The sequence below is a fragment of the Equus caballus genome, chromosome 22, assembly GCF_041296265.1.
Source record: "Equus caballus isolate H_3958 breed thoroughbred chromosome 22, TB-T2T, whole genome shotgun sequence".
NCBI classification, from domain to species: Eukaryota; Metazoa; Chordata; class Mammalia; order Perissodactyla; family Equidae; genus Equus; species Equus caballus.
Window position 1 is genome coordinate 4,905,971 of NC_091705.1, and position 14,006 is coordinate 4,919,976.

General features: G+C 37.8%; 1 long non-coding RNA gene across 1 annotated transcript in view; it reads left to right on the forward strand.

Moving 5' to 3' along the window:
* LOC111769947 (uncharacterized) overlaps nt 1–12,671 on the forward strand; it is a 42,541-nt gene extending 29,870 nt beyond the window's left edge. Inside the window, exon 3 of the long non-coding RNA XR_002802774.2 lies at nt 12,506–12,671. This is a non-coding gene — a long non-coding RNA (uncharacterized lncRNA). The remainder of the gene's footprint in view (nt 1–12,505) is intronic.
* The last annotated feature ends 1,335 nt before the right edge of the window (nt 12,672–14,006 follow it).

Genomic DNA, 14,006 nt, shown 5'->3' on the forward strand with positions numbered 1-14,006 from the left:
GCACAGCAACCTGCCAGCTGCCTCTAACACACAAGGTCCTGCTGTGACCCAGAGAGGCAAGGGAGACCCAGAGGGACCGTGGGAGTGGGTGGTGGCAGGTTGGAGCCCCAGCAAGCCTGCTCCATGGTTCAGGAGGAAAATCCATGACCCCACAGCAGCTGCAGGGAAAGCCTCTGCGCAGCGTGAGTGGAGAGGCCCCACCCAGCAATCACAAGGCTGGAAGGCCCTGGGGCAGAAGTAGAACAGCTGGGTGAGCTAACCACAGACTGAAGTAGATACCCATAGCTCTGCTGTGGCCCACAGTGGACAAGTGAGATCTTGCGGGACCTGACAATGGCAGAGCTGCGAGTCTAGGTGAACGTGCTCCTGGCCACTGTGAAAGCCCATAACACTGCTGCAGACCCTAAGGAGGGAGCACATCTAGGCAGTCTGTGACAGTAGGCAACAGCAACACGAGGCCCCCTTGCGATTGTCCTCACAGCTGATGAGAGACCCCCACAGGGCCACTGTGATCATGAGGAGGGGCCCAGGTCTAGTCAGCAACAGCTGACAGGGATCCTCTTTGGTTTGGATTACACAGCTGCTGCCTGCCCCCCTCCGGTAGAAGCAAGAGGAAGCAGTAACTAAACTCTATCTCTATGCGGAGGCACAAATCCACGCCATCAATCAGTATGAAAAATATCTTAAATATCCAGAATGGAAGGAAAATGACAAGTACCCAGAAAATAATCCCAAAGACACCAAAATCTGTAACCTAAATGACAATGAATTCAAAATAGCCATCATTAAAAAACTCAATGAGTTAAAAGAGAATACAGATAGACAACTCAACAAGTTCAGGAGCTATGTCACAAAAGAGCTTGATACTATAAAGAAGAACCAATCAGAAATGTTGGAGATGAAGAACACAATGGAGAAGATTAAGAACAGTCTGGACTCTCTGAACAGTAGGGTTGATAATATGGAAGACAGAATTAGCAATTTGGAGGATAGGAATATAGAAATGCTACAGATAGAGGAGGAGAGAGAACTAAGACTAAAAAGAAATGAAGAAACTCTCTGAGAAATATCAGACTCAGTTAGGAAATGCAAATAAGGATTATAGGTATCCCAGAGAGAGAAGAGAAGGAGAAGGGGGCAGAAAGCCTGTTCAAAGAAATAATGGCTGAGAACTTCCCAAAACTGGGGAGAGAGATGGAAATCCATGTGACAGAAGCTAATAGATCTCCAAACTTTATCAGTGTAAAAAGACCAACCCCAAGGCATATAGTAGTGAAGCTTGTAAAAGTCAATGACAAAGAGAAAATACTAAGGGCAGCCAGGCAGAAGAAAATAACCTACGAAGGAGCCCCCTTTAGGGGCTGTTAGCAGATTTCTTAGCAGATATCTTACAGGCTAGAAGAGAGTAGAATGATATATTCAAAACTCTGGAGGACAAAAACTTGCAGCCAAGAATGCTCTATCCAGTGAAAATATCCTTCAAATATGATGGAGAAATAAAAACTTTCCCAGATAAAGAAAAGTTAAGGGAGTTCATTGCCACAAGACCTCTCCTACAAGAAATGCTCAGAAAGACCCTCATACCTGAAAAAACAAAAAAAGGAAAGGGGTTACAAAACCCAGAGCAAAGGAGATAAGTAGAAAGACAAAATCAGAAAGTTGCAGCTCTCCATCAGAACAGGTTACCAAAGGCTAAGTAGAACATTAAAGATAAAAGGAAGGAAAACACCAAGAATAAATATAATCTTGTCATTTTAACCACAAACTCACAACACAAGAAGGAAGAAAAAAAAATCTGACAATAACAACCTAGAAGGGGAAGAAGAAAGGGATGGAATGGCTTAATCTAAGGAAATAAGAGCCTATCAGAAAATGGACTATCTCATCTATGAGATGTTTTATACAAACCACATGGTAACCACTAAACAAATAACAAAAATAAAGACACAAATTATGAATAACAAGAAAGCCAATATAGAAAACTACCTACCTGAATTGGTAGTCCAAAAATCATGGGACGAGAAACAAAGGAAAGGCAAGAGAACTGGAAAACAAGCAATAAAATGGCAGCATTAGGCCCCCACATTTCAATAATCACTCTAAATGTAAATAGATTGAACTCTCCAATCAAAAGACACAGAGTGGCAGGATGGATTAAAGAACAAGACCCAACAATATGCTGCCTCCAGGAAACGCACCTCAGCCCCAAAGACAAACACAGACTCAGAGTGAAGGGATGGAAGACGATACTCCAAGTTAATAATGAACATAAGGAAGCAGGTGTCACCATACTTGTATCAGACAAAGTAGACTTCAAAGCAAAACAGATAAAGAGAGACAAAGAGGGGCAGTCTATAATGATAAAGGGACACTCCACCAAGATAAAATAACACTTATAAACGTATACACACCCAACACAGGAGCACCAAAGTATGTAAAGCAACTATTAACAAAACTAAAAGGAGACATCAACAACAATACGATAATAGTAGGGGACCTCAACACCCCACTAACATCAATGGATAGATCATCCAGACAGAAAGTCAACAAGGAAATTATAGAATTAAATAAAAAACTAGACCAGATGGACTTAATAGATCTATATAGAGCGCTCCATCCAAAAACAGCAGATTACACATTCTTCTCAAGTGCACATGGAACATTCTCAAGGATAGACCATATCTTGGGAAACAAAGCAAGTCTCAACAAATTAAAGAGGGTTGAAATAATATCAGGCATCTTTTCCAACCATAATGCTATGAAACTAGAAATCAACTACAAGAATAAAGCTGGGAAAGGGGAAAAAATGTGGAGACTAAACAACATGCTACTGAACAAACAATGGATTATTGAAGAAATTAAAGAAGAAATAAAATATTATCTGGAGACAAATGAAAACACACCATACTGACTCATTTGGGATGCAGCAAAAGCAGTCTTAAGAGGGAAATTCATTGCAATACAGGCTCACCTCAATAAACAAGAAAAATCTGAGATAAGCAATCTCAAACGACACCTAACAGAATTGGAAAAAGAAGAACAAACAAAGCCCAAAGTCAGTAGAAGAAGGGAAATAATAAAAATTAGAGCAGAAATAAATGCAACTGAAACAAAAAAGACAGTAGAAAGGATCAATGAAACAAAGAGTTGGTTCTTTGAAAAAATAAACAAAATTGACAAACCCTTAGCCAGGCTCACTAAGAAAAAAAGAGAGAAGACTCGAAGAAACAAAATTAGAGATGAGAGAGGAGAAATCACAACGGATACCACAGAAATACAAAAGATCATAAGAGAATACTATGAAAAACTATATGCCAACAAATTGGACAACCTAGAAGAAATGGATAAATTCGTAGACTCTTACAACCTCCCAATACTGAAGCAGGAAGAAATAGAGAATCTGAATAAACCAATCACAAGTAAAGAAATTGAAATAGTAATCAAAAACCTCCCCCAAAATAAAAGTCCAGGACCAGATGGCTTCTCTGGAGAATTCTACCAAACATTCAAAGAAGATTTAATACCTATCCTTCTCAAACTATTCCAGAAAATAGAGGAAGATGGAGCACTCCCTAATACATTCTATGAAGCCAACATCACCCTGATCCCAAAACCAGACAAGGACAACACAAAGAAGGAAAACTACAGGCCAATACCACTGATGAACGTAGATGCAAAAATCCCCAACAAAATTTTGGCAAACCAAATACAGCAATACATTAAAAAGATTATACTCCATGATCAAGTGGGATTTATACCAAGGACACATGGATGGTTCAACATCCACAAGTCAATCAACGTGATACACTACATTAACAAAATGAGAAACAAAAACTACATGATCATCTCAATAGATGCAGAGAAAGCACTCAAGATCCAACATCCATTTATGATAAAAACTCTCAATAAAATGGGTATAGAAGGGAACTACCTCAACATAATAAAAGCCATATATGACAAACCCACAGCCAACATCATACCCAATGGGCAAAAACTGAAAGCCATCCCTCTGAGCACAGCAACAAGACAAGGGTGTCCACTCTCACCACTCTTATTCAACATAGTACTGGAGGTTTTGGCCAGAGCAATTTGGCAGGATAAAGAAATAAAAGGAATCCAAATAGGCAATGAAGAAGTGAAACTCTCACTGTTTGCAGACGACATGATCTTATATATAGAAAACCCCAAAGAATCCATAGGAAAACTATTAGAAATAATCAACAACTACAGCAAAGCTGCAGGGTATAAAATCAACATACACAAATCAGTAGCATTTCTATATTCTAACAACAAACTAACAGAAAAAGAACTCAAGAACACAATCCCATTCACAATTGCAACAAAAAGAATAAAATTCTTTGGCATAAATTTAACCAAGGAAGTGAAAGACCTATACGATGAAAACTACAAGACTTTCCCAAAAGAAACTGATGACAACATAAAGAGATGGAAAGACATTCCATGTACATGGATTGGAAGAATAAACATAGTTAAAATGTTCATTCTACCTAAAGCAATCTACAGATTCAACACTATCCCAATCAGAATCCCAATGAAATTCTTTACAGAAATAGAACAAAGAATCCTAAAATTCATATGGGGAAACAAAAGACCCTGAATTGCTAAAGCAATCCTGAGAAAAAAGAACAAAGCTGGAGGCATCACAATCCCTGACTTCAAAACATACTACAAAGCTATAGCAATCAAAACAGCATGGTACTGGTACAAAAACAGGTGCACAGATCAATGGAACAGAATTGAAAGCCCAGACATAAAACCACACATCTATGGACAGCTAATCTTAGACAAAGGAGCTGAGGGCATACAATGGAGAAAAGAAAAAGTCTCTTTAGCAAACGGTGCTGGGAAAACTGGACAGCCACATGTAAAAGAATGAAAATTGACCATTCTTTTTCACCATTCACCAAAATAAACTCAAAATGGATCAAGGATCTAAACATTAGACCTGAAACCATAAGGCTTCTAGAAGAAAATATAGGCAGTACACTCTTTGACATCAGTATCAAAAGGATCTTTTCGGACACCATATCTCCTCAGATGAGGGAAACAATAGAAAGAATAAACAAATGGGATTTCATCAGATTAAAGAGCTTCTTCAAGGCAAAGGAAAACAGGATTGAAATTAAAAAACAACCCACTAATTGGGAAAAAATATTTACAAGTTATATATCTGACAAAGGGTTAATCTCCATAATATATAAAGAACTCACACAGCTCAACAACAAAAAATCAAACAACCCGATCAAAAAATGGGCAGGGGACATGAACAGACATTTCTCCAAAGAAGATATATGGATAGCCAATAGGCACATGAAAAGATGTTCATCATCACTGATCATCAGGGAAATGCAAATCAAAACTACATGAAGATATCGCCTTACACCTGTTAGAATGGCAAAAATAACCAAGACAAAAAGTGACAAATGTTGGATAGGTTGTGGAGAAAAAGGAGCCCTCATACACTGTTGGTGGGAATGCAAACTTGTGCAGCCACTATGGAAAACAGTATGGAGATTCCTCAAAAAATTAAAAATAGAACCACCATACGATCCAGCCATCCCACTACTGGGTATCTATCCAAAGCACTTGAAATCAGCAATTCCAAAAGTCCCATGTACCCCTATGTTCATTGCAGCATTATTTACAATAGCCAAGATGTGGAAGCAACCTAAGTGCCCATCAACTGATGATTGGATAAAGAAGATAGAGTATATATATACAATGGAATACTACTCAGCCATGAAAAAGGATAAAATCATCCCATTCACAACAATGTGAATAGACCTTGAGGGTATTATGTTAAGTGAAATAAGCCAGATAGAGAAAGATGAACTCTGTATGACTCCACTCATAGGTGGAAGTTAAACATGTAGACAAAGAGAACTGATTGGTGGTTACCAGGGGAAAGGTGGGGTGGGGGGAGGGCACAAAGGGTGAAGGGGTGAACCTACAACAAGACTGACAATAACGTACAATTGAAATTTCACAAGGTTGTAAACTATCATAATCTTAATAAAAAGTAAAAAAAAAAAAAAGAAAAGAAATAAATGAATAAATAAGAAGGGAGTGTTTTATCTTACAGTAGAATGCCAACTAATAGTGGAGGTAGAAGAAATAATGGAGTTACAGAATTACCATTTTTTAACCATTGTAGTAAAATTTTACTCAAGGCAAGAATTATCAATGGAAACTAAATCTGGAGAGTGAAAGTTTGAAGAGAAACAGAATGTTTACTCAAAGTATCCCCCACAGTTACTTATTAATTACAACAGGAAAAATAATAGCTATCGAGTGGAGAAACCAGACAACACCTTCACAAAGCGATCACAATCGACATCACCAGTGAAGTGTAAACAGACATCATGTGCCTCCTTCATGGGACACCTCGAAAGAGACAGAGTGCCACTTAGGCAGCATTGCAGCCAAAGTGCACCAAACTTATCACGAGGATGCATTAGAGAACACAAGTTTAAGATCATTATGTAAAATAACTGGCCTGTGTTCTTCCAAAATGTCCACGTCATGAAAGACGAAGAAAGGCTGAGACGCATCAAGTAAATGACATAAATGATCCTGGATTGGATCCTGGCCCAGACAAAAGTTGCTTATAAAGGAAATTATTAGGGCAATTAATGAATCTGAAATATGGACTATAGATTGCATTCAAATTATTTATTAAATTCCCTGATTTTAATAAATGTACAGTGGTTAAGTAAGAGAATATCCTTTTTTATAAGGGGTGAAGGGGCAAGGTGTATGCAGTCTACTTCTGAATGGTTTAGAAGAAAAAGCACGTATTTTATGTATGTACACACATATATATATATACAGAGAACTATAAAACAAATGTAGTAAAATGCTAAAAATTGGTTTACCTAGGTATATGAGAGTTTTATTATTCTTGCAACTTTTCTGTAAATTTGAAACTATTTGAAGTCTGAAATTACTTAAACATTTATTTTAAGTGATCTAGAAATAAAAATTTAAAAATTAGTTTGAAAAAAGAAAAAAAATCAATTGACCATGAAAGTGAGGATTTATTTCTGGACTCTAAATTCTATTCCACTGATGTGTATGTCTATCCTTGTTCCAGCAGTACACAGTGTTGAATTAGCCTAGCTTTGCAGCAAGTTTTGAAATTGGGAAGTGTGAGTCTTTCAAATTTATTTTTCCTTTTCAAGATCATTTTGGCTATTTTTGGTCCTTTGAATTTTCATATGAACTTTAGAATCAACTTGTTAATTTCTGTACCAAAAGAAACTGGGATTTTGATAGGGAAAGTGTTGAATCTGTAAACTAGTTTGAAGAGTACTGCCATCTTAACAACATTGAGCCTTCCAATCCATAAACCATGGGATGGCTTTTCATTTATTTAGGTCTTTATTAATGTCTTTCAACACTGTCATATAGTTTTCAGTGTATAAGTCTTATATTTCTTTTGTTAAGTTTATTACTAGATATTTTATTCTTGTTGATACTATTGTAAATGGACTTATTTTCATAATTTCATTTTTGGATTTTCACTGCTAGTGTAGAGAATACAATTGACCCTTATATATTGATCTTGTATTCTGCAAACTTGCTAAACTTGTTTATTAGTTCTAATAGTGTTTTTGTGCATTTGTTAGGATTTTCTATATACAATATCATGTCATCTGCAAATAGAGGTAGTTTTACTTCTTCCTTTCCAATTTGGATGCCTTTTATTACTTTTTCTTGCCTAATTGCCCTAGCTGGATTTTATAATTCAATCTCAGAGGCTTTGCTTTTTATTTCAATAGAGAAATAATTTATATACTGTAAAATGCACAAATCATAAGTATGCAGCTTGATGGAATTTTATACGTGTGTACACATAACTGCCAATCAATATATAGAACATTTTTGCCACCCCAGAAAGTTCCCTCTTTCCAGTCAATACTCTTTCTCTGAGAAACCACTGCAAACTTCTATTACCATACATTAGTTTTGCCTACTTTCGAACTTCATCTAAATGTAATCATACAGTAATACATTCTTTTGTATCTGGCTCTTTTACTCAACTTAACGTTTTGAGATTAAGAATGGATGCTGTGATGTATTGCCCAGATCCCTCTTTCAAGATGGAGGCAAATGTCTGTTAAAGTCTTTTGTCCGTTAAAAAATTGGGTTATTTGACTTCTTTTCTTGATTTATAGGAGTTATTTATAAATTCTGTATAGGAGTCCTTTGTTAGATATTGCTATGGCCTGAGTGTTTGCATCCTCCCACGTTCATATGTTGAAATCCTAACGTCAAGTTGATGATATTGGGGGGTGGGGGCCTTCCGGAGGTTAGTAGGTCATGAGGGTAGGGCCCTCATGATTGGGATTAGTGACCTTGTGAAAGAGGTCCCACAGAGCTCCCAAGATCCTTCTACCTTGTGAGGGCACAGTGAGAAGGCGCTGTCTATGACCCAGAAAGTGGGCCCTCAACACATAATGAATTTGCTGGCACCCTGAACTTGGACTTCCCAGACTCTAAGGAATAAATTTCTGTTCTTTATAAGCTACCCAGTGTGTTATAGCAGCCCCAATAGACTAAGACCGGCATATAGGTTATATTTCTTACAGGGTATGGCTTGCCTTTTCGCTTTCTTCATGGTGTCTCCTGATGAGTATAGATTTACATTTGTGAGGTCCGATTTTTCAGTTGTTTTCTTCTGTGGTCTATAGATTTTGTGTCTTTGCCTACCCCAAGTTCATGATAGTCTCCTATGTTTTATTTTAGGACTTTTGTAATTTTAGCTTTCACATTTGGTTCTTGATCCATCTTGAATTAATTTTTGTGGATGGTATGTGGTAGGGGTCAAGCTTCATTTTTTTTAAATACATATTTCCAGAGCTGATGTATTAAAACTGCTGAAAGAAAGAACTGTTAATCAAGAATACTGTATCTGTCAGTTATCCTTCAGAAATGAAGGTGAGATAAAGACTATCCCAAACATGCAAAAATTGAGGGAGTTCATCACCATGAGACCTGCAAGAAATGCCAAAAAGAGTTCTTTAAGTGGAAATGAATGAACAGTTTTTAGTAACATGGAAACATATGAAAATAAACAACACACTGGTAAAGACAAGTATATAGTCAGGTTCAGAAGAGTCCAATACTGTAATACGGTGGCGTGTTAACCACCGAACTCTAGTATAAAGGTTGAAGGACAAAAGTATTAAAAATAGCGACAGCAATAATAATTTGTTAATGGATACACAATACAGAAAGTTGTAAAGTGTCACATAGAAAACATAAAATGTGTGTTTTGGGGAATAAAAGAATGTAGAGTTTTTGTGTATGAACAAAGTTAAGTCATCATCAGCCTAAGATAGACTGGTGTACCTATAAGATGTTCCAAGTAAGCCTCAGGGTAACCACGAAGCCAAAACCTGTATTAGATACACACCAGATTAAGCGAAAGGAACAAAAGTATTCCAGTATGGAAAATCATCAAATCAGAAAAGAAGACAGCAAAAGAGGAAGAAAGGAACAAAGAAACCATAAAATAGCCAAAAAACAAAGAACAAGATGACAGTCGTAAGTTCTTACCTATCAGTAATTACTTTAAGTGTAAGTGGATTAAATACTCCAATCAAAAGGCATGGAATGGCTGAATGGATTTGAAAGACATTCCCACAAAGGCAAACCCAAAGAGACCAGGGGTAGCTATACTTACAGCAGACAAAATAGACTACGTCAAAAACTGCAAAAAGAGGGAAAAAAAGGTTATTGTATAATGATAAAGGAGTGGATTCATCAAGAATATATACAATGGTAAATATATATATACCCAACATTGGGACACTTAAATATATTAAACAAATACTATCAGATCTGGAGGGAGAAATAGACAACAATACAATAATGGCAGGGGACTTCAAAAACCCGCTTTCAACAATGGATAGATCATCCAAACAGAAAATCAATGAGGAAACATTGGATTTGAACTATACTTCAGACCAAATGAACCTAACAGACATATACACAACATTGCATACAACACAGCAGAATACACATTCTTCTCAAGCACACACAGAACCTTCCTCAGGGTAGATCATAAGTTAGGTCACATGACAAGTCTCAGCTCATTTACAGAGACTGAAATTATACCAAGTATCTTTTCTGACCACAATGGTGTGAAACTAGAAGGCAATAATAGGAGAAAACTGGAACATTCACAACTATGCGGAAGTTAAACAAGACACTCCTGACCAACCAACCAATAGGTCAAAGATTTTCTGCCTTCCTGTAATTGCCTACATAACTCTAATTAACATGACCTCCCACTAGTTCTTGATTTTTTTGATCTTTTCACATTTTCTACTAAAGCTCTGTTGTATTACATGAGGATTCAGTTCACGTATGCACTTTCCTTATCTTCCCTTCTTTAGTTTTGGTAGGTAGATCTTTTGTATTTGTCTGCTGGTTACCTTCACCAATATTTCTTTCCCTATTTTCTAATTCAAGCCACTCTGCCATATATTGCTGCTACTACATACATAGAAAAACAACATTTGCTTTATGTATTTCAGACAGACACTTATATGTCACTCTTCTGGTTGTAAATATTCTCTCCATTTTGGATCTGAATGTATTTTTCATCTTTAATTCAATCTGCATCACTTCAATTAAAGGACAGAAAAATAAAATTCACATGGGAAGCCTTGTGTGTGTGAAATGGAACCCTCATAAAATATTAAACCACGCACACACATACACACACAAAACCAAACTCAGCACCTGATTCTTCCTTTTATCTGAGTAATAAGGGTGAGTCACTCTTTGAAATCCTCCCTGGGATCCATGTAAATGACCAAGACAGTGAGGTAGTAAATGATCTTCAAAGTGGGCATCCTTCCAACAAACGTTTGCATTGATTTCATTATTTCTAAAGGCTGATTGACGCCAGAAAGAACAAAGAGATAAGGCAAAAAACATCTCTTTCATTGCCCCTCTATCTTGTATTTTAGAATGAGGATGTGATATTGGACAAATTCTGTCGTCATTTAGGGAATTTTAGACATTCCCTGCTGGGGGGCTAAGGCAGGCTAGCGGGTGGGGTAAGGACAAGCTGCACCATGGGGTCAGGTTTTCAGAAGTTCTGTGTGCTGTTTATTAGTTGTTCTTTATGACATTTGGGGATTAAACTTATTTAAAAAGGCTAGAGACAACCAATCAGTTATTCTGACCTAATATGAAACCATTGCTTTGTTTGAACTTTTAGCTTTTAATGCTATAAAGTACAGTATGGCACTTCCCTACTGCAGATGAAGAAACTAGAGTGGGTTTTCAGCATGCGTTAAATGGAAATAGGGAAAGGATATCAGACGCCTTCCCCAAGAATTTCCTGGTAACTGAGAAAGGAGGACAGAAAAAAGATGAGAGGGACGGGAGGACAAATGAAGTCAGGGTGTGTGGGGAAAAGCCAGAGGCACCAGGACAGCAGGACTAATTTATGAGAAAGAATCTTTTCATTATGAAGAAAATTATTCCAGATTCCTAAATATAAGCATGCGTTAACAAGATTTAACGTTGAAAATTTTATTGAGAATACTTACAATATTATTGAGGCAAGTAACGGGAGATTGAATAATATATTAGTATCCCAGAGGGAATGGTTGGTTTCAATTATCTTAATCTGAGTACAGAGGACAGACAGAAAAGGACCTGGAGTTTTAATCATTCGGGCAAAAGGAATTTATCTTTGAGTTTATCCACTGACAACTTTGGTGAGGCAAGGTGAGTTGGAGGACTCAAGTTCTAACTCGATGCTGTCCAATAGAAATATGGTGCAAACCAGACATGTAATTTTAAATTTTCTTATAGCCAAATTATAAAAAGTAAAAAGAAACAGTGAAATTAATTTTAATAATACATTTCACTTAACCCAATATGCTCAAAATAGTCCAACATTATAAAAATTATTGAGATATTTTACAGATTTTTTATTCTAAGTTTCAAATTTCAGTATATATTTCATACTTATAGCATATCTCAAAAGAGATGCTAAATTTTCAATATGTGAAATGTATCTGTACTAAAACAATAAAATTGTATTTAACAGAAACCCATTCTTACACTTCTTTAGTTTTAATACTTAATTAATTAAAATGAAGTTAAATTAGAAATTCGGTTCCTCAGTTGCAGTAGCCACCTTTCAAGTGCTCAATAGTCACATGTGGATGTGGTCTGCTGTTTCGGACAGCATACCTCTCACCTAAAGGTACCCTTAAGATTTCCATGCAGTCCAAGCCCATCGCCAGTCTTCCCGAAAGAACTTCTTGGGTTAGAACGGTTGTAGTTTGTGAACATCCCAGCTGTTCTGTGTCCCTTCACATTCCTATGTTGAAACCCTAACCCTCGGTACCTCAGGATGTGCCTGTACTTGGAGACAGGGACTTCCAAGAGGTATTTGGGTACAGCGAGGTCATGTGAGTGGGCCCTGATCCAGTATGACTTGTATCCTTCTAAGGGCAGGAAATTTGGACACGTGGAGAGACACGAGACATGCACTCGCACAGAAGAGGGGCCATGTGAGGACACAGCAAGAAAGTGGTCACCTGCAAACCAAGGAGAGAGGCCTCCAAAAGAACTAAGCCTGCTGACGCCTTGATCTTGGACTTCCAGCCTCCAAAAGTGTGAGAAAATACCTTTCTGGTGTTTAAGCCCCCTAGCCTGTGGTATTTTGTTTTGGCGGCCTGAGCTGACCAATACACTGGTCCAGTAGCTAGAGGGTTAAAAAAAAATTGGGTAAGCTCTTCATCATTTCAGATGCGTTCCTCCTATTTTGTCACCAGCTTCATATTTTAATGTCCCACAAATCCTTAGAGCTTGGCTCTCTGAAAACCATTTTAAGAAAAAGAAATACCCAGAGGGTGTGTTTTTTTTTTTTTTTAAAGATTTTATTTTTCTCCTTTTTCTCCCCAAAGCCCCCCGGTACATAGTTGTATATTTCGTTGTGGGTCCTTCTAGTTGTGGCATGTGGGACGCTGCCTCAGCGTGGTCTGATGAGCAGTGCCACGTCCGCACCCAGGATTCGAACCAACAAAACACTGGGCCGCCTGCAGTGAAGCGCGCGAACTCAACCACTCGGCCACGGGGCCAGCCCCCCAGAGGGTGTGTTTTTTAAAACTGGCCTTGTGTGCAAGTTCTTGAGTGGTTGGTTGGACAGGGTGTTGTGTGTGTTTTCCATTTGGAAGGTGGGGAGTGAATGAGTCACATCGACAAACCACAGGCGCACGGCTGTGAGGTTCAAAATGAAGTGTCCATGCGCATCAAGCCGAACCTCTTGCCTTTGTCCATCACAGACGTCGAGCCTCTTCATGATCGCCAAGGTTCGTTAATAGCGTTTGTTCTATGCTAATACAATCAGAAAATTATGCAAGCCGTCTATTCCTTCCCAGAGAGAACAGGGTGAGCAGCCATTAGTGATTCACACTGATGAGCCTTCACTAATTGCGCAGAATGTAATTAGTGATTATATAATATTTGAGCTCTTGCAACTGTCATTAATGTCTGCGATTCACCAGAGATGGGCCCTACTGAATGGAGTGTGATTGCCGCATGCTAAATCTAGTTAATCCGGGGTATGTTAATCAGCACAGGATATACTTTAGGCAGTGGTTAAAAGCTCTGGCGACCTCAGAAAAAACCCTGCCATCCACCAAAAGCTGAATTGCTTACAATAGGCATCCCTTTCAAAAAAGAAATTTAATAGCTAAATGGCCTGGAAAACTTGAGGGCAGAGTTATTGGATAGTATTAACATTTAGATTTTTCTGTAACAGATACAGTGACCGAAATGTTGTAATTGTGCTGGCATTAATTTATGATACATTTGACTATTGACTCAGGGAGTATTATGTGCTGAAGTTATAATGGTTTTGTCCTCGGCTAAGGAGAACTGGATTAAGAAGTAGTTCTTTATAAGAGGAAAGACGGCTATTTGTTATTGCCCAGAGCCCTCTTAGAGCA